The sequence below is a fragment of the Lynx canadensis genome, chromosome A3 (genome assembly GCF_007474595.2).
Source record: "Lynx canadensis isolate LIC74 chromosome A3, mLynCan4.pri.v2, whole genome shotgun sequence".
In the NCBI taxonomy this organism is placed as follows: Eukaryota; Metazoa; Chordata; class Mammalia; order Carnivora; family Felidae; genus Lynx; species Lynx canadensis.
In genome coordinates, this window is record NC_044305.1 from 11,151,235 (window position 1) to 11,169,866 (window position 18,632).

General features: G+C 55.2%; 2 long non-coding RNA genes across 2 annotated transcripts; one reads left to right on the plus strand and one right to left on the minus strand.

The window, feature by feature from the left end:
- Window positions 1-245: 245 nt before the first annotated feature.
- Window positions 246-8,610, minus strand: LOC115509973. Its single transcript, XR_004343350.1, has 3 exons — window positions 8,005-8,610; window positions 7,026-7,085; window positions 246-2,444 (listed from the first exon to the last, which is right to left on the minus strand). It is a non-coding gene; the product is annotated as an uncharacterized LOC115509973 (long non-coding RNA).
- LOC115509974 lies at window positions 5,861-16,858 on the plus strand. Its single transcript, XR_003967551.1, has 3 exons — window positions 5,861-5,908; window positions 7,167-7,352; window positions 15,166-16,858. It is a non-coding gene; the product is annotated as an uncharacterized LOC115509974 (long non-coding RNA).
- Window positions 16,859-18,632: the final 1,774 nt, after the last annotated feature.

The following is an 18,632-nucleotide window of genomic DNA, read 5'->3' on the forward strand; positions in this document are numbered from 1 at the left end:
GGGGTTTGGGCTTCACCAGGGAGACAGGCCTCCTTGAGATGTGCCGTTAGAAGAGATGGGCGGGGGGCGCCTCGGTGGCTCAGGTAGTTAAGCGTCTGACTTCAGCTCAGGTCACGATGTCACGGTTCCCGAGTTCGAGCCCCGGTCCCCCTGTCTTCCTCTGCCCCTCCCCCCGCTCATACTCTCCCTCTCTTTCTCTCATAAATAAATAAATGAACATTAAAAACAGAAGAGGAGGACAGGAGGGGAGGTGTGGAGGAGAACGCACCGTGCATCTAGCAGATGCAGTGGGAGGGTCCTCAGCAACAAAGCAGGCTCCCTGGGCAGCTCGTACCTGGCTGCGTAGCCTGCCGTCCTGACTCGGGGGCCCACCTGGGATAATGGCTATGAGTAGCAGGAAGTCAGAAACTACCTAAATGCTCAATGACCAGGGAACGGTTGAGCTAATTAGGTGGTAATTCCTAAAAGAATTAGAGACAATTCCTCCAGCAAAATATTAGTGCAATACTCAGGATTAGGTTCCTCTTTGAGCGGCTAAAAGCCCAAGATGCCAGGGGCTTAGATGAAACAGAAGTTTGTTTCTCCCTTATATAAAAGAAGTGTGGAGGCGGCAGTCCAGGGCTGGTAGGGTGTCGTCATAAATTCACCAGGGATTCGCATGTCTTTTCTCTTGTTGCGCCACCATGGCCCAGGATGGCCACTCAGATGCTGGCCATCACATCTGCATTCCAGGCAGCAAGGAGGATAGGAAGAAGAGCAGGCACCCTCGCCCTGAGGACACTACTTAGAGGTTACTTATGTCTCATTGGCCAGAACTGAGTCACATGGACACAGCTGGGAAACGTAGTTTTTTTTTTTTTTTTTTCTTCTGGGTGGCCACGTGCCCAGCTAAAACTTGAGATTTCTATTATGAAAGAAGAGGGAGAGGTCAGGGGAATGGAGGAGAAACTGGGGTCTCTGCCACAATCGGCAACAATTACAAACAACGTCCAAGAGGATTTTGTAACAACACGAAAAAAAACCCAGCTTCTAGTTTGGGGAATGCAGGACTCGCAGTTGTATATATCGTGAGACTGCAACTTTGTGACAAAACTTCAAAACAGAGGGAGCTACTCAGAGGAAGAAGCTGCTAAAAGGTGGGCCTCTGTGGGAAGTCCGGTGGGACATTTTATTTTTTTTCTTTGTATTCTGCATTTTCCAGGCCGTGGATAATTGAGCAAATTTAACTTCCTAAAAGAAACAATGCTGCCCACGTCACAGAATCTGCTCGAGCCAGTATTCGTGCCCCGCAAGTCTGTTCTCGAACATGCCAAGGCAGCCAGATGGGAAAAGCAGAAATGAGACGACATCCAGTCCCAGACAACATGATTGGGACCGGGGAAACGCCCAAGGAACCCGCAAAAAATTGGCTCGGAAGAGAGGGGCCTGGGACTTGTCACAGGTTCAGATCACAGCGCTCCTGGAGCGACCGCGCCCCGACCTTGGCCAAACCGCTAATCTCACCTCTGCACAGTGGAACCGTCTCCGGCTGGGAGGGGCTGCAGGAGGAGGCGGCTCCCCTGAAGTGTGTGCACCAGGGCCCTGCACAGAGCAACAGCCAGGGGAGGGGTTTCGCCCCCCAGGGGACACGTGGCAACCGGGACGGGGGGCTGTGCTACCGATCCCAGGGATGCTAACAGTCTACAATGCGCGGGTCAGACTCCCGCTGCAAAGAGTGATCCGGTCCCAGTGTCAATAGTTCTGAGTTGAGAAATCCTGCTGTAAACACACATCAGCTGTTACCGTTATCAGGCTTGTTTCCTGGCTTTCGCTGTCGTGAGCTGCACGGCAGGGGTCAGCTGTGTCGCATACCTGTGCACACGCGTGTTTGTGCGGGACGGGTTTCTGGGCAGGACTTTGCCACAGCACCCCCGCTCTGCACCCGCACGCTGTGGCCTCCGACTGTCCCCGAGGGGTCTTCTGCAGCGCATCTCAAGCTCTGTGCTAGGAAGCCAGGGACTTGTCTCTCCCCCCGGGAGCTGGGAGAAGGAGCAGGGTGGCCCCCCGGCCCTCAGTCCGGGGACTAACAGCGTGGCCGCTGCTGGTACCTGTGGGGTTTGCAGGACGTGTCCCCAGAGCTTGCTCTCTGGTGGGCACGCTGCTCAGCTCATTCCCCCCTCCTGAAACCCGGGGGGCGGGGCAGGGAGTGCTACCCCCTCCGTGTCAGAGATGAGACGGAGGCAGGCCGCAAGGCGGTGCAGGCGTCGGCTGGCCTCAAAGCCAGCACACTCTTCCCAGAACTCACTGCCCTGCTCAGGGGTTCTCCACCTGGCCGCATATCAGAATCACCTGGGGAGCGCTGGCCCGGTGAGGCCAAGCTTGGTTCTGGAACCAAACACATCTTGACTTGAACCTTGGCTCTACCTGGGGTCAGCGGCTGCCTCTCTGAGCCTCAGGTTTGTCCGCTAAAAAAGAAAGATCAGTATTAGTGACTAGCTCAGAGGGTGGCCGGGAGGTTCAGTGAAATGCCCTACATCATAGGCTGCACATGGGGCCAGGTATACAGTAAGCACTCATTAAGTGTTGGCTTTGATTTTTATTTTTGGAGCAGGGCTGGGGCACCTGTGTGTGTGTGTGTGTGTGAGCCACTTAAGCTCCTCAATTGATTCTAATGTGTCCAGCTAGTCATCTATCCATCCATCCAACCATCCATCATCCATCCATCTACCTTCTATCCATCCATCCATCTGTCCATCCATTCACCATCCATTATCTACCTATCCATCAAACTATCTATCCAATCATCCATCCATCCATCCGTCCATCCATCCATCATCCATCCACCATCCGCCTATCCATCCATCCAATCATCTATCTTTAGTTACTCAACCATTTATTTAACACAAACTATGTGCCTGACTGGGCCCTGAGGACACAGAAGTGATCAAGATAAAGACCTGCCGCTCACGGAGTTGACAATCATCAGTGCTGGGAGAATAGACAAGAAAATAAGTGACAATAAGGGAGTGAAGTCACGGACTATAAACCGTCGGACACATAAGTAGGTAGGACGGTGCCATAGCGGGGGACGATGGGATGACGCTTCTCCTCCAGATGGGGTGAGAAGCGGATATCTCCCGCCTGCAGTTCCAGACCTCCCTCCACCCTGCTCTGTGTCTCAGAGCAGATCTGGGGGGACAGCACCCACCTTAGGAGCCCACGCTTCCCCCAGGTAGATGCCAGAAAACTCATTTTCTCAGCCTGTCTTGCTGGATGCAGGCGCGACAGCTGTGTTTGAGCAACAGCCAGGAGGCCGGAGAGGTAAGGGTGGGAGCTGAGGTTCAGACAGGGCAAGGGGGTCGTGTGAAACCAGGTAGCTGGGGAGCGGGGGAGGCTGGATTTGAACCCAGGTATACCGGACGTCTCAGTCTGATCCCCTCACTGGTTCATGGCCCTCACTGTGGGCGACTGCCTTGAGTTGACGGGAAGAGATGGGAAAGTTGAGAAGTTCAGCCAGCATCACGCACGGAGGCCCGGCTTACTGTTGACCAGTCACCTATTGTAGTGCAGGCCTGACTCGCAGGCACGGGCTCACCACAACCCTACAAAGCGGGGCGAGCAAACCAGGACTCAGAAAAGTCAGGTAAACCACCTGAAGTCACACAGCAAAGGAGTCAGTAGACCCCATTTACAACAAGAGGAGCCACTGAAGGGGCATGTGTCTAGCCCAGGATCAGAGTCGACATCTGAAACTTCTTTCCACTTCCAGAACAAACCCGGGGGCGCTACCCACGGCAGGCTCTCAAGAAGTAACGGGACCGTGCAAGAAAGCATGGCCAACGTACAGGGATTCGCTTGCACGTGTCAGAGGCTCAGAGGTTCCTTCTTCTCCCGGTTTTTCTCCTCAATACCTTTCACTTGGAAACTCTAGCTGAGTCATTCTTTGGATCCAATTTAGCTCTTCTAAAATGGCGGCTTGGTGCGTGCGTGGAGGGGGCAGGGCGTAGAAAGCACCATTTCCCACACTCTCAACCTGGACGTCTTCCATTTCTCCATTTATCTATCCGCCGTCCATCCACCCACCCACACTTCCATGCACCTATCCCATTCATCACCCCAGGCAGCCTTCCATTCTTCCATTGATCAGTAAATCCAATCCCCACCAGCCCATCCCTCCCTCCCTCCCTCCCTCCATCTACAAACACCCATCGAGCATCTCCCTTGGGCTAAGCCCTAGGCTGGGCTCAGAGGCACTAGAAATCAGATTTGCTCCTTGACCTCCTGGAGCTCCCAGCAGCAGGAGGCAGTTCTGATGGATGGGAGGAAGGGCTTGTTCATTCATTTGTTCCACACCCGTTCCCTGCTGCCTCTTACGCGTCAAGCGGTGTTAGACCCTGGGGAACAAAGATAAAGGAGACGGGCCTTGGGCTCCCATCCTAGTGGAGAGACAGTAAATATGTGCCTAGACAGGAAGTGCTTATTCAATAACAGTTTTGTTCGTCTGCACATGTTTGCTGATGCCTCCCACATGGCAGACCTTGGCTTTGGGGATATCGAGATACAGAAGCTTTATTTCTCTTGTCCACTAAGGGGCACGGTCCAGTAGAGAGCGTCCACAGGCTGTGATGTAGGCTGCTTTCAGGGTGTGAGGGGGAACCCAAAGAAGCAAGGACGTGGCCTGGGGAGCTTCCTGGGGGGGAAGTGGGTCCTGGTCTGAGCCTCAAGGATCAGCTCCCTGGGATCCCCGCAGGCTTCTTTCTCCCCTTCTGCAGAAGGTGAAGGTCAGACTCAGGGGCCCCCGCAGACCCCCTCCCTCCCACCCGGGCAGCCCCCTTGTTTTTTATTTAAAATTTTTTTAATGTTTATTTACTTTTTGAGAGAGAGACAGAGAGAGACAGAGCATGAGCAGGGGAGGGTCAGAGAGAGAGGGAGACACAGAATCCCAAGCAGGCTCCAGGCTCTGAGCTGTCAGCACAGAGCCCAACACGCGGCTCGAACCCACAGACTGTGAGATAGTGACCTGAGCCGAAGCCGGACGCTTAACCGACTGAGTCAGCCAGGCGCCCCTCGGGCAGCCCTTCTGAGGCTAGGACTCAGACCCTGTCTCAGGGCAAGGCCCTGGACAGCTAGCCGGACGAACCTTGGAGACTGTCCCGCAGTGACCAAGGTCCACTGGTGACGTTGAGGTTGTTTGTACGAATGTGCCCCATTCTCCTAGGGACTCTTGTTTACAGAAAAAACCAACTCTGCTGACATGACTGATGGTGTGGTGTGAAGGGGTGGCTGAGAGTGTCCAGCCGTGCACGGTGCCCTGGGGAACCAGAGACACTGGTGCCAGGGGGAGGGGAGGGGCAGAGGTGAGGCTGGACTTGGGAGGCAGGGGCCAGATCACGCGGGACCTCCCAGGCCTTAGGAAGGGCTCAGGGTTTGATGTGAATGGTCGCGGGGAGAATTTGAGCTGGATTCCAGTGGGTTAAAACATAAGCATCGAAACCTCCAGATAACGAGTCTAGTGATTAACTCATTTGCTCATTCATTCACCCAACCGGTATCTGAATACCTACTCAGTTCCAAGCACCGTTCCAGGCACTGGGGAATCAAGGGTGAACAGAGCAGCCACAGGCCTTGCCTTCTTGGGACCAGAGGGGACACAGACCCTGAATCAAGTGGCCACACAATGAAGTGCAGACAGTGAGGAGTGCTATCAGGGAAGGCTTCTTCCGGGTGACACACGAGAAGCTGGCTTAATACTTGATTCAGCCAAAGTGTCAGGTGCTGTGCTGGGTGAGCAAGGAAGACGGAGTCCCTGCCCTCAAGGAGCTGACGTTCCAGTGAGACAGACACACCCATAAACAAACAACAGCAACTGGGGGCCTTCAGAAACAGGGAGGACTTCCTGGAGGAAGGGGGATGAACAGGAGTTAGTTAGGTGAGGGACTGTGAATGGGGGTGAGGGAGGGGCGGGTAGGGTGTCTCTCCAGTGACCTGCTGGCCTCAGGGGGCAGGGGGAGGTGGGAGAAGATGCCACGGCTTTGGGGGGAGGTCGTGACTCAGTGGATCGAGGGCCAAGGCCGGGGACACAGGGAGACGCGGGGTATTCTCTGGGGCAACCTGTCTCTCCATCTCCGTCCCTATCTCCTCGTTCTGTTTCTCTCATTATCTGTCTGTCTTTCACGGTCAGATACTAACTGGTCTTGGGAATCTCTCAGTGTCTCTTGGCCCGTTTCTCTTTTTTTTCTACGCTCGGGTCATCTTTGTGAGATGTCAGTAAGAGACAAGGATACTGGGAAAAACCCCGAGCGGGTGGGCAGGAAGCGAGGTCAGGGGCACAAGGACAGCTGAGCACAGGGACAGGCGGTGACTGAATGTTCTGTTTTGGAAAGACGGCTCTGGTCAGGGGCGAAGGTGGCTGACCACGAAACCCGATAACCTGGCCAAACACTGCTGCAGCCAGCCCTCTGGCCACAAGCCCCGTGACCAGTGGGTGCCGTGCAGAAATTTCCCGGAGGGAGGGGAAGAAGGGGGAAAATGGCCCACGGGCAGCTTGTCCTCGGCAAGTGGGCCCAACACGAAGGGATGGAAATGAGGGAAGAGCGAATTCTCAAGCGAGACCTCAGTGTGGCTTGTCTCCACACGCTCTTCGAAAAGGGTCAACGCATCCCGAGGCCCTTACTGTGTGCCAGGCATTCAGTCCCCGCTCACTGTCTCCAGCAGAGCATTCTGGTTCAAGACCATGAGTCTGAACGCTGGTTTTGCAAACTCCTCGCCCTGTGACCCTGCGTAAGTTACCGAGCCTCTTTCTTCATGTGTGAACCGGGGAGAAAATAGCACCTGTCTCATACGTTCGAGGTCAAGTTTAATATTAGTTCATACGTGTAACAAAGTAAGTGCTCAACAAAATGCAAGCTGTTAGCATTTCAGCCTTGTGATTGCAGAGCTCATGCTAAGGGGGCAGAGGGAGTCACGTGCAAACCCCTGCTTCACCATTTCTTAGCTCTGTGACCTTGGTTATGGCTCATAACCTCTCTGGCCCGCTCTTTGCTTACCTGTTAAGGGAGGATGATCTTAGTTCGCACCTCAGCAGGTGGTTGAGAGGGTCTGTGTACCTGCAAAATAGACGGGAAGCACTCACTCCACAGGCGAAGGTAAGTCCCAAAGAAGTTCATTCTTTTCCTCCATGTGTCCAGCAGGCTCCAGGGCCCCCGAGCACCTACGATGTGCTGGGTCCTGCGCTCTTTCTGTCCTGGAAGGCAGCAGTGGGCAGCTGGAGAGGGAGCGAGCCCTCCTGGTGCACAACTTTAGACCTAACAACAGCCTTCCGGTGCAGGCGATGTCAACCCATTTCACAGAGGTGGAAACTGAGGTCTGGAGAGGTAAGTCAGCTGCCAAGGCCAGAGGTTTGTGAATATGGGCTCCTCGGAGCTGCTTCTGACCCAAACTCCCCGTGACAACCCCACCCACCACGTCCTCTGTCATCACAGGCAACTAGGACCTGAACCTCTCTCACACACTTGGCTGTGTCCCCTGCCTTGGAATCTCCAGCTGGCCCAGAGCTCACCTCAGAAATGTTGGGTGTACCAGACAGAAACTGCAAACCCGAAGGGTAGTGCTGTCCCCAAATTAACCTTCCCCATCCCTGGCTTCCTTATCCTATGCCAGCCAGCTGGAGGAAATCGATGCGGCCATCAAGTCCCTGAGCACTTCCCTCACCACCAAGGCAAGAGGCAGGTGACATGTGCAGAAAGGGACAGAAGGGGGTCTCGGGGTCCAGAGCCCCAGGTGCTCATGCCTGGCCGTGTGACTTTGGACATGGCGCTTCCTCTCTCTGAACCTCAGTTTCCTTGTCTATAAAATGGGCACATAGAATCCACCCCTTTGGCTGATATGCAGAACAGAGACAGCATGGGGACAGCATGAGGCACGGGGCAGGTGCCCAGAAAATGACAACCGTCCTTACTACGTGGAAGGGGTGGCTGAAACTCTTTCCCCCAACCCGAGTCCCTCAAGCCCAGTTTGGCTTCTTACCGTCAGTGGTGAGCCCCTCATGAGACAGTAGAGTGGTTAAAAGCACGAGCCTCGGACTTGACTGCCTGGGGTCAAAACCTGCCTGGCAGCTTGCCTCCTGTGTGATCCCAGGCGAGTGATTTCACCTCGATGGGCCTCAGTTTCCCCATCCATGAATAGATGTGATAACAGTTCCCATCTTTCTGCGATGTTGTGATGATCGAATGGGTTCGCGGAGGTCAAGGCTGGGACCCTGCCAGGCACACGCTCTTCAGACATTGAAGGGAGAATCGATCTGGTGGCTTCTGCACAATTTACAAAGCACTCGGGGCCAGGGATGGAGCAGGGAGCTAATCCAGGAGGTTCGGATTTTACGAAGCAAGGTCCGTCGTATCGGGGAAGGGCTCTGTGCAGGTCCCTGTGGCCCGGGGAAGGGCTGCCCCACACCCATCCTCCCGTGGGTGCCCGTGTTTGGGCGTCTCCGTAAGGCGGCAGGATCACCCTTCTAGTTGCTCGGCCTGGAACCCTAGACTTGTCTCCGATTTCTTCATTTCTGTCACTTCTGCTGGAACAGCATGTCCTGTCAGGGCTACTTTCTGAACAAATCCAGAATCTGAGGCCAGGAACTCCCCCCACGCCCGCCCACCTCCACAGCCACACCCTGGGCCCGTTGCCATCTCCTAAAGCCCGGACCATTGCAGTCGCCTCCTTCATGATTGTCCCCCTTCCCTCCTCGTCCCTGACGGTCCATTCTCCACATGAAGCCAGAGGGGTTCTTTTAGAATCTGGAACCTAGATCGTGCCCTCCTCCGTTCAGGACCCTCCATGGTTCCCACGTACCCCAGAGAAAAGCCCGAGTCCCTCCGATGATATGCAGGGCTCTGCACAACCCGGCCCCTCGTCTCTCTGCCCTCACCGCCTCCCACGCCACCCCAGCCACACTGGCCTTCCCCGCATCCTCACACATGCCAGGCACGATCCGGCCTCAGGGCCTTTGCACCTGCTGTTTCTTCTGCCAGGAACACTCTTCTTACAGATATCCTCCCCGCTTAACCCCGCTTCATTTCAAGTCTATCTTCAAATACCTGCTCAGTGAGGCCTCCCCTGGTCCTGCTCCTGCTTCGGGATCGGCACCCGTCTGAGGCTCTCCACCACCCTTCCCTGCTTTACTTTTTCTCTTTAGCACTTATCACCACCTGAGACACAATATAGTTAATTTACCCATTAACGTTTTGTTTTAATGTTTATTTTATTTTTGAGGAAGAGAGAGAGAGAGACTGTGTGAGCAGGGGAGGGGCAGAGAGAGAGGGAGACGATGAATCCCAAGCAGGCTCTGCCTCTCAGCCCAGAGCCCTGACAAGGGCTCGAACTCGAACTGTGAGGTCGTGACCTGAGCCGAAATTAGGAGTCGTTGGCTCAACCGACTGAGCCACCCAGGTGCCCCCTTACCCATTAACGTTTATCCCCTCTCCACCTCCACCTCCAGAACGTGCGCTTTGTTCACTGTCGCACCCTGGCACAGACAGGTGATCAGTAAACACAAGCGAGCGTGTTACCTTCGCCACTGCCCGGGGTGGGGGTGGGGGTGGGGCGCAAGGGGGCAGCCGGGACCAGAGGAGGCTGGTCTGAGAGCCTGGAAGGATGAAGCTGCCACCGAAGCGACATGGGGAACGGGTGGGAGGAGCAGGTTTTGATTCGGGACGTGTCAGACCAGAGCTGCCGTTCAGGGCTCACTAAGGCCCGGCCACCGTTTCAGGGCCTCGGGGACCCAGCAGAGTGAAACGCTGAGCCCCTGATGTGGCACCTTCTCGTGAATCTGAAGGCTGGAGCTGCCGTGAACTTACCAGGAAGCCTTGAACCAGCGCGAGGCATCACTCCCCGGCCTCGGTTTTCCCATCTGTCAATGGGATGACAGTCCGTCCCTCCCGAGGCTATGGTGAAACTCAGTGATCTAATGCCTCTGAGGCGCCTGGCACCCGGTGGGCACTTGACCAGAGCTCATTTGTTCCCTGTCCAGCCCCCACGCTGGCTGTCCCCCAGGGGACTGTGCCGCGAGCATTATTTTTAACCGTGGCTCCAGCGAGCTGGGCAGTGGCTCTGAAGGCCGCGGGAAGACCACAGGGTGAGCGACATCCCGGCTCCCTCGATGCCAGGAGGTCGTGGCGTGGAAACATCAGGGGAGGCCACCCTGTATCCCTGCCCGGTAGCCCTTCTGCGAAATCACGTCACCCGGTGCTGTTTATAAACAGCACTGACCTGTCCCGAGCAGGGTGCCGGGGGAGGGGGCCCCGGCCCAGTCTCCCCGCCCTTCACCCCGATTCTGAGCGGGCGGGGGCCCCTCCCATTAGCCCTCATTCACAGAGCAGAGTCGGGGCAGCTGGCCTCTGGCCACACATTGCCTGCTTATTTCAACACCTCTGAGCATTTTGCAGCTGACCAGCCCTGGGGTATTTTTAAACGCTGGCCTCGGCCAACCTCTTTGTCACATTCCGGTCGGGGCTTGGATTCAGTGCATGTCCCAGTTAGGGGAGCTGGGGGCGGGGGGGGGAGTGGCGGGAGGGATTCGTTGACAAACATTTAATGAAATTCCAGGACCTGCGGTCCTACTGTGCGCTGGGCCCCATAGCGGGAACAGAGGCCCAGGGGACCTAACGTACACAGCTTGTTCTCGACGTGGCCCTAGTCTGGCGAGGACACCGTGACAGGCGCAATCTACAAGGCCCAGTGGGTTATGTAAATGAGTGAAGGGGCCCAGGGAGAGGTGACAGGAAGGGGTGGGGACTGTGGTGGACCCCTCTGGGGGGGGGGGGCGGCTGTTCCTCAGCTGTGGCCTCTGTCCTCACAAGAGAATCGGGACCAGTGTGCCCAGAGCATCTGACTTTTCAAAAGAAGCTGCAAATCCAGGTTTATGTGGAATTTCCTGCAAACATTTCTTGACTTTTAAATGTTGGCAACAGGGGCGCCTGGGTGGCGCAGTCGGTTAAGCCTCCGACTTCAGCCAGGTCATGATCTCACGGTCCGTGAGTTCGAGCCCCACGTCGGGCTCTGTGCTGACGGCTCGGAGCCTGGACCCTGTTTCAGATTCTGTGTCTCCCTCTCTCTCTGACCCTCCCCCGTTCATGCTCTGTCTCTCTCTGTCTCAAAAATAAATAAACGTTAAAAAAAAAAAATTAGGGGCGCCTGGGTGGTGCAGTCGGTTAAGCGTCCGACTTCAGCCAGGTCACGATCTCGCGGTCCGTGAGTTCAAGCCCCACGTCGGGCTCTGGGCTGATGGCTCAGAGCCTGGAGCCTGTTTCCGATTCTGTGTCTCCCTCTCTCTCTGCCCCTCCCCCGTTCATGCTCTGTCTCTCTCTGTCCCAAAAATAAATAAACGTTGAAAAAAAAAATTAAAAAAAAAATAAATGTTGGCAACAATTTTTTTTTTTTTTTGTAACGTTAAAAACATTCTGAGAGCCAAATGAAACCCGTTTGTGGGCCGGACTCAGCCTACAAGAGTCAAGTCCGCGGAGGCAAACAGTTTGCGTTTTCTGATGCAAACAGATGCATTAGAAAATGCTCAACAGGGGCGCCTGGGTGGCGCAGTCGGTTAAGCGTCCGACTTCAGCCAGGTCACGATCTCGCGGTCCGTGAGTTCGAGCCCCGCGTCAGGCTCTGGGCTGATGGCTCAGAGCCTGGAGCCTGTTTCCGATTCTGTGTCTCCCTCTCTCTCTGGCCCTCCCCCGTTCATGCTCTGTCTCTCTCTCTGTCCCAAAAATAAATAAACGTTGAAAAAAAAAAAAAAAAAAAAAAGAAAATGCTCAACAAACCCAGGCTGAGCACCGGCTAGGAGTTCCTTCTACTGTTCTAGGCCCCAGAGAAACAGCAGGGAACAGGATGGAAAACATCCCCGTCCTCGCAGCTTAGATCTGGGCTGGCTTGTGAGTTCTGCAAGCTGGTCGTTAGGCGCAGCCATCGCTAACAATTCAATGATACGCACTTACGGTCAAATAAGTCAGAATCGAAAACAAAGGTAACAACTCCTCAAACTCATCACTCTCTAATTATTTCACTATTCTCCACATTCTCAAGACTATTCACCTCTGTTGTATCATGTCACGCTGTACGATATTATGATATTATACGATGGAAATAGTACATAATGCGTATAGGCCACCACACATCTCTTCTCACCCCCAAGTGCTGTGAATTCCTGTTGAAATTGGTCGCGGTGGGAGTATTTACACCACAAAAACTGGCAAGTGTAAAACCAGAGCTCCCCCTTGCCTGTTGCGGTAAACATTTAGCAGCAAACCAGATTAAGACAGATACACCGATAATATGTAATGTGTCAGACGATAATACCTACAATGAAGGCAAATGAAGTATCAGAGGGTTAGATGGTGATGGAGGGGAGTATTTTAGACAGACAGGCCATGAGGAGATGATATTTGAGCAGAGACCTGAATAAAGTAAGAGAATGAGTCACACAGATATCTGGCAGAAGGAGGTTCAGGCGAAAGGAACAGCAAGTTTCTGCCTGGGGACAGGTACAAGCTTGCTAGTTGAGCACAGGGAGGAGGCAAGTGTGGCAGGACCAGAGGGAGGGAGGGAGGGAGGGAAGGGGGCAGGGAGGGAGGGAGGGAGGGTTGGAGATGAAGCTGGGGAGGTAGGCAAAGGTCAGATCATACAAGGTCTTAGAGGCCACGGCGAGGAGGGTGATTTTTACTTTAAGGGAGATGGGAGTCCTAGAGGGTCTTGAGCAGGGGAATGACAGGACTTAATTCCCCTTTTAAAAAGTTTCCTCTGACTGTGGTGGGCGGAGTGGGACAAAGCTGGAAGCTGGGAGACAAGGGAGGAGGCCACTGTCACATTCCAGGCAGGTGAGGACGGTGGCTGTAAAGGCAGCAACAAGAATATGGATTCAGAACGTGTTTGGCAGTCGAGTCAACAGGATTTCTGATGAATGGGACGTGTGGGGTGAGGGAACAGGGGATCAAACGTGCTCTGTAGGTTTTGGCCTGAGCACCTGTTTGGGGGGAGGCACCATGTCCTGAGACAAGACCAGTGGGCAGGACCAGGGCTTAGGAGGGGCATGGGAGCCTCTGTCGTGCGATGTTTGAGAGGTCTGTGTGACACCCGCGTGGAGGTGGCAACCTGCCAGTTGGCAAGGGACCCCGGAGCAGGAGCACAAGGGGGTTCCGGAAGCAGTGTCTCTGTTGCTATGGCAACCCCTTGCCGGGCCGGGGTTGACGGGGGTTCTGGGAAGGACTTACAGGGAGGAAGTTGTGACGTCGAAGGAGAAGCCTCTGGCAGATGGAGAATGAAGGAACAGCATCTGGGGGAGGGAACAGCAGGGGCAAAGGCCTGGAGGCAAGGAAACGTCTAGTCTTTTTACGGAAAGGTGCGGGAGGGGACCCCAGGGTAGGGGAAGAGGCTAGGAAGCCAGAGGAGCAGATCTTGCGAAGGGCTGGAGGCCGGCAGGTGTCCTCAGGGCACTGGAGTGAATGGTGGGCAGGTGCAGGCCACAGAGGACGCCTTGGGAAGGAAACACGGCATCCATGTCTGGCCTTAGGTAGCACGGGGTTGAAGCCCCCGCTCCCAGCACACACAGCACAACCCCTCTCCAAGTCAGCTGGGGCCTTTGCCAACCCAGCCAGTTTCTTGGAGAACTTACGCCATCGAACCAGGAAAACGACACAACCCTGAAGTGAGGGAGGAGGGGTGAAAAAAAAAATTCTGGAATCTTCAGTTTCTGGATTCCCATCATGTAGAAGGACCAGGAGGTCACTTCCCGGGACTGAGGGATAACGTAGGTGACCACGGCATGGTGGGGACCTCAGGTGTTTACAGGACCTTTGTAACCATCCTCTGGGAAGAGGCGTGGGCACAACGGGTCTGGCCCTCGGACTTGGGGCTTGCCCTGTCCTCAGTTTGGCTCTGAGTTCAAGGCAGGCTTTTCTGCCACATATTTGCTGTGTGATCTTGGGCAAGTCACTGGTCTTTCTGAGCCTCAGTTTCCTTACCCGTACAAGGGGCTAGTAATGGTCCCTGTAACCGGGACACTCACCTGCCCCCTCCATCACTGGGGATGAAGTGAGATAACACAGAGCAACAAGTTAGCTCAGTGCCTAGTTCATGCCACACTCGCAATATACGTCAGCCGTCAATCATTATTTGCAACATTATTACTAATTATGGAGGGCTTACTTACGTCAGGCTTCGAGCTATGTGCACTATCTCAGTTAAGCCTCATTCCCTCTCTGTGAGGATTATTACCAGTTCCACTTTACACACAGGGAAACAGAGCCTCGGAGAGTTGAGCAGGCTGGCCCACGTTAAGATTGCTATTGGGGCACACAGCTGGGATTTGAACTTACATCTGACCTCAAAACTTGTTCTCATGTTCATTCTGGGTTCTGCCTCCGTGAATCCAATCGGGCTCCAGAATTTCAGGAAATAGCAGTCTGTGTGACCCTTGGCATCCGTCTACATCAGTGGGCACCCCTAGCCTCCCCAGATCCAGCCAGCTCAGTCTACACGTTTGTCCTGGGGTGTAGACAGGACACGAATGATGGCTGCCCCAGGGCAGCGAAGGGCCTGGAGAAGCAGAGTCCTAGGCCAGCCTGAGGCCTTCCTCTTGAAGCAGGAGTCCAGCCGGGCACCCGTGTCCCATCAATAAACGTGCCCAAAAATAGCTTGCTGGGCCCGGCCAGGACAAGAGGACCAGGACGTCCTGTTCCCACTGGCTCTGGCCAGAGAGTGACCGTGTACTTGGCCTTCCCCATTGGAGGCTGTGGAAGGGAGGGCAGAGCTCATCCTGTCTGAGGACTCTTGGGAATAATCTGGGCACCAGCACCCCCGACCTCGACCCTGCAGGGCTTCCCGAACGCACTCACTGCTGGTCGGGGAGATGGCCGTGGGCAGAAGCGGGCAGCTTCCCCGGGACGTTGAGGGCTCGGACGCTGGGGGGACGCTTGTAGGGGTGTCCAGCATTGGGAGCTTCCAGCGTCGACTTAGCCCCCACAGACGCCCCCAGGAGGGGCTCCCTTGTTACCCCTTCAGATGGGGACGCTGTGGCTCACCTGCCCAAGGGCACAGTTAGTGGCCAAGCCGGGATTCAAAGCAGTTATATGTCCCCTTGCAACTACGACGATTTATGTCAAACTCAGTGGCTTAAAACAACACAAACTTATCCTCTTACAGTTCTGGAGGTCGGAAGTCAAAAACGGGCGTCACGTGGCTAAAACCCAAGTGTCAGCAGGGCCGCGTTCCGTCTGGAGCCTGTTCCTTGCCTTCTCCAGCCTCCAGATGCCACCCACGTTCCTCGGTTCTGACCCTCGTCACATCTCCTTCTCTGACTCGGACCCTCCTGCTTCTCTCTTATAAGGACCCTGTTGGTGACACTGACCCTATGGGATAACCCGGGCTAATCGCCCCGTCCTAAGACCCTTAACTTTATCCCGTCCGCCAAGTCCCTTTTGCCACGTATGGTCACGTGTTCGCGGGTTCTGGGGGTTGGAACGTGGACATGTTTGGGGACCGTCATTCCATCTACCACGAACCCAGAACCCAGCTCCCACCTAGTCGTTCTGGCTTTGCCTGAGGGCACCGCGAGCAGCAGGACCAGGAATGGGCAGAGGCGATCTAGCGAGGTGGTGGGAGAGGGGCAGCCTGGGTCTCTCCGAGGTAAGCCTGGGGCCTTCGTGTGAGAAGGCCCCTGGGGGAGAGGGCAGGCCCAGGGATGAATGAGGCGGGCCAGGAGGGGACAAGGGGGTGCAGAACACTACTCCAGCTGAGCGGGGCCAGAGGAGAAGTAGGCCCAGGCGGCCAGAGCTGCTGACTTCCCAAAAGAAACTGGAAATCCCGGTTTTTATGTGACATCTCCAATTTTGAAGTGTCGGCAAAGGCAAAAAAAATTATGAGGGAACCACCCCCGCCGACACATGCCTACACACACACTGCGTGGGTCACACGGAACACATCTGGGGCCAGGTGAGGCCCAGGGGCTGTGAACTCCTGGGCACAGGCCCACCGGGGACGGAGGGGGAGGGCATGTCCTCGCTGAGGGCAGTGGGTGCCGGAACGTTCCCTGGCCAGCTCTGTCCCCAGCGGGGGACGCCTGGACACAGGGTACTCGGGACAGGAACGGCGGGCTTCAGCAACGTCCGGGGGTGGGGCAGGGCCAGACTGACGCCAGGTCAGTTGAACTCCACTTCCGGCTGTGACTCCATGCGGTCAGGCGGGCCGTGTAGCCTTGGACCGGCTACCCAGCCTGTCGGGTGCTCCACGGGGCGTCCAGAGTCACCCGTTCCAGCATGTGCTGCTGCTTTTCTGGCCCTGGGGACTCAGAGCCACACAAAACAGAGCGGGCGCCTGCCTCCAGTGACCACGGATGGGCCACTGATACGGAATTGGACTTGGGGCTTACTGAGTAGGAACTCCGAAGTGCTCAGCTTCTCCTCCACGGACCCGCTTTCCCCGCCTCATCCTTAATAAAAGGGTAATGAACGAATGACTTCCGCTCATTATCACTGAGCATCAGCTGAGGGTCACATACCCTATCCTCCGAACCTATGAGGCTGGTGTTACTATGGCCCCATTTTACAGGTGGAGAAACTGTGGCCAGGACACCCAGGTCCCATTAGGACCTCCTTGGGAAGGAGCCGCTGCCCCCGAAACCGTTCTCTCGGCCCCTCTGCCTTAGTTCTCAGCTACTCATCAGCCAGGGAACCTCTTAGGGTCACTGGTCGGGACAACTTTGGGGGTAACATGGAGGGCGCCCTCTGTTTGTCCACTACACCTTGTTCTGAATTTGCCTCTTCCCAACTTCAAACAGGCGCCAGTTCTCGACCTTGCGGACCGAAGGCCCTTGGTGCCTTTAGAGACTTCAAACAACTGATCCCCTCTCAGGCTTCTGGACTTGAGGCCTGGGTACTTTTCAGCCTCTCTGCCCCAGGCTGTGCTGGGACTCCCTAAGCCATTTTACTTTTTATTAAAAACATTTTTATTTAATGTTTATTTACTTTTGAGAGAGAGAGAGAGAGAGAGAGAGAGAGCAGGGGAGGGGCAGAGAGAGAGGGAGACACAGAATCCCAACACGGGGCTCGAACCCACGAACGTGAGATCATGACCTGAGCCGAAGTTGGACGTTTAACCGACTGAGCCCCCAGGTGTCCCCTCCCTAAGCCATTTTAAAATAATAGTGCCGGGGCGCCTGGGTGACCTGAGCTGAGATCAAGAGTCAGATACTTGGGGTGCCTGGGTGGCTGAGTCAGTTAAGTGTCCGACTTCGGCTCAGGTCATGATCTCACGGTCCGTGAGTTCGAGCCCCGCGTCGGGCTCTGTGCTGACAGCTCGGAGCCTGGAGCCCGTTTTGGATTCTGTGTCTCCCTCTCTCTCTCCCCCTCCCCTGCTCATGCTCCGTCTCTCTCTCTCTCTCTCTCTGTCTCAAAAATAAACATTAAAAAAACCACTATTATTTTTAAATAAATAAAATAATAGTGCCCAATTACTGGACCCACTATGTGCCAGGCACTTGATAGACACGGGTGAATTTAACCCTTAACAATCCTGTGAGGTGGGGGCTAGGACAGATGAGGAAACTGAGGCTGGCTGGGGCGAAGTCACCTACCCAAAGTCACGCATGCATAAACAGGACAGGTTCAAAGCCACACTGGGAAGCCCTGTGCCATGTGGCTCCTCTCCGTCGGCCGCTGGGTGGGGAGAGGCTTCTGCTCTCCTCCTAGAGCTTCTCCCTCCTGCGGCCCACTTCCCTCCCGGGGCGAATGCCCGACGGCAGTCCCCAGTTTGAGGGCTCCTTCCTGGGACTGCGGGGCTGGGTGCTAACGCGTGCAGGGGCTCCCTTTCCAAGCTCCTTCTCTCGCCTCATAAGTGGGGTTCCGTGGTGGGGAAACCTTGTCCCTTTGCTCCCCTGTGGAGTCTCCCTTGTTGGAGAAGGCGAAAAGGGAACTAATGGGGACGCCACAGGTGTGGGGCAGGGGCAGGCTTTGGGGTCCCAGATTCCAAATGTCCAGGGAAAGGCTGGCAGGAGGGTGGGTGGAGTTGCCCAATTCAAAGCTGGCTGGTTCTTATCAGCTCCAGAGTTCTCTTAGCAGACGGTGGAATCAAAGCAGGCCAGGGCTGTTTGCTTACTTTTTGCCTTTTTGGCACGAGGAGATCAAAGTGAATCCTCTGCTCTGCCCCCTTCCTCCCTCCTCTTCTTCCACGTTTCCTTCTCTCCCTTCCAAGGCTGAGAACTAAGAGCCCTAAAGTTGAGAAGGTCTCCCTGGCACGGATCTGCACGGAGCCCTGGGCCGAGGATCTCACGGGGACGATGGCACAGACCATCCAAATGACGAGCAACAGCTCTGACCTTCCCCCTTGGCAGAGGGGGAAACTGAGGCACCGAGAACAAAGCCACTCTTCAGAGGTCGCTCAGGCCTTTCTGACTCCCCAGTCCACGCCTTTTTTTTTTTTTTTTTAAGTTTATTTATTTAGTTTCAGAGAGAGAGAGAGAGAGAGCTGGGGAGGGGCAGAGAAAGAATGAGAGAGCGAGACAGAGAGAATCCCAAGCAGGCGCCATACCACCAGTGTGGACCCTGACAGGGGGCTCGAACTCACGAACCCAGAGAGCATGACCCGACCCGAAATCCAGAGTCCGACTCTTAACT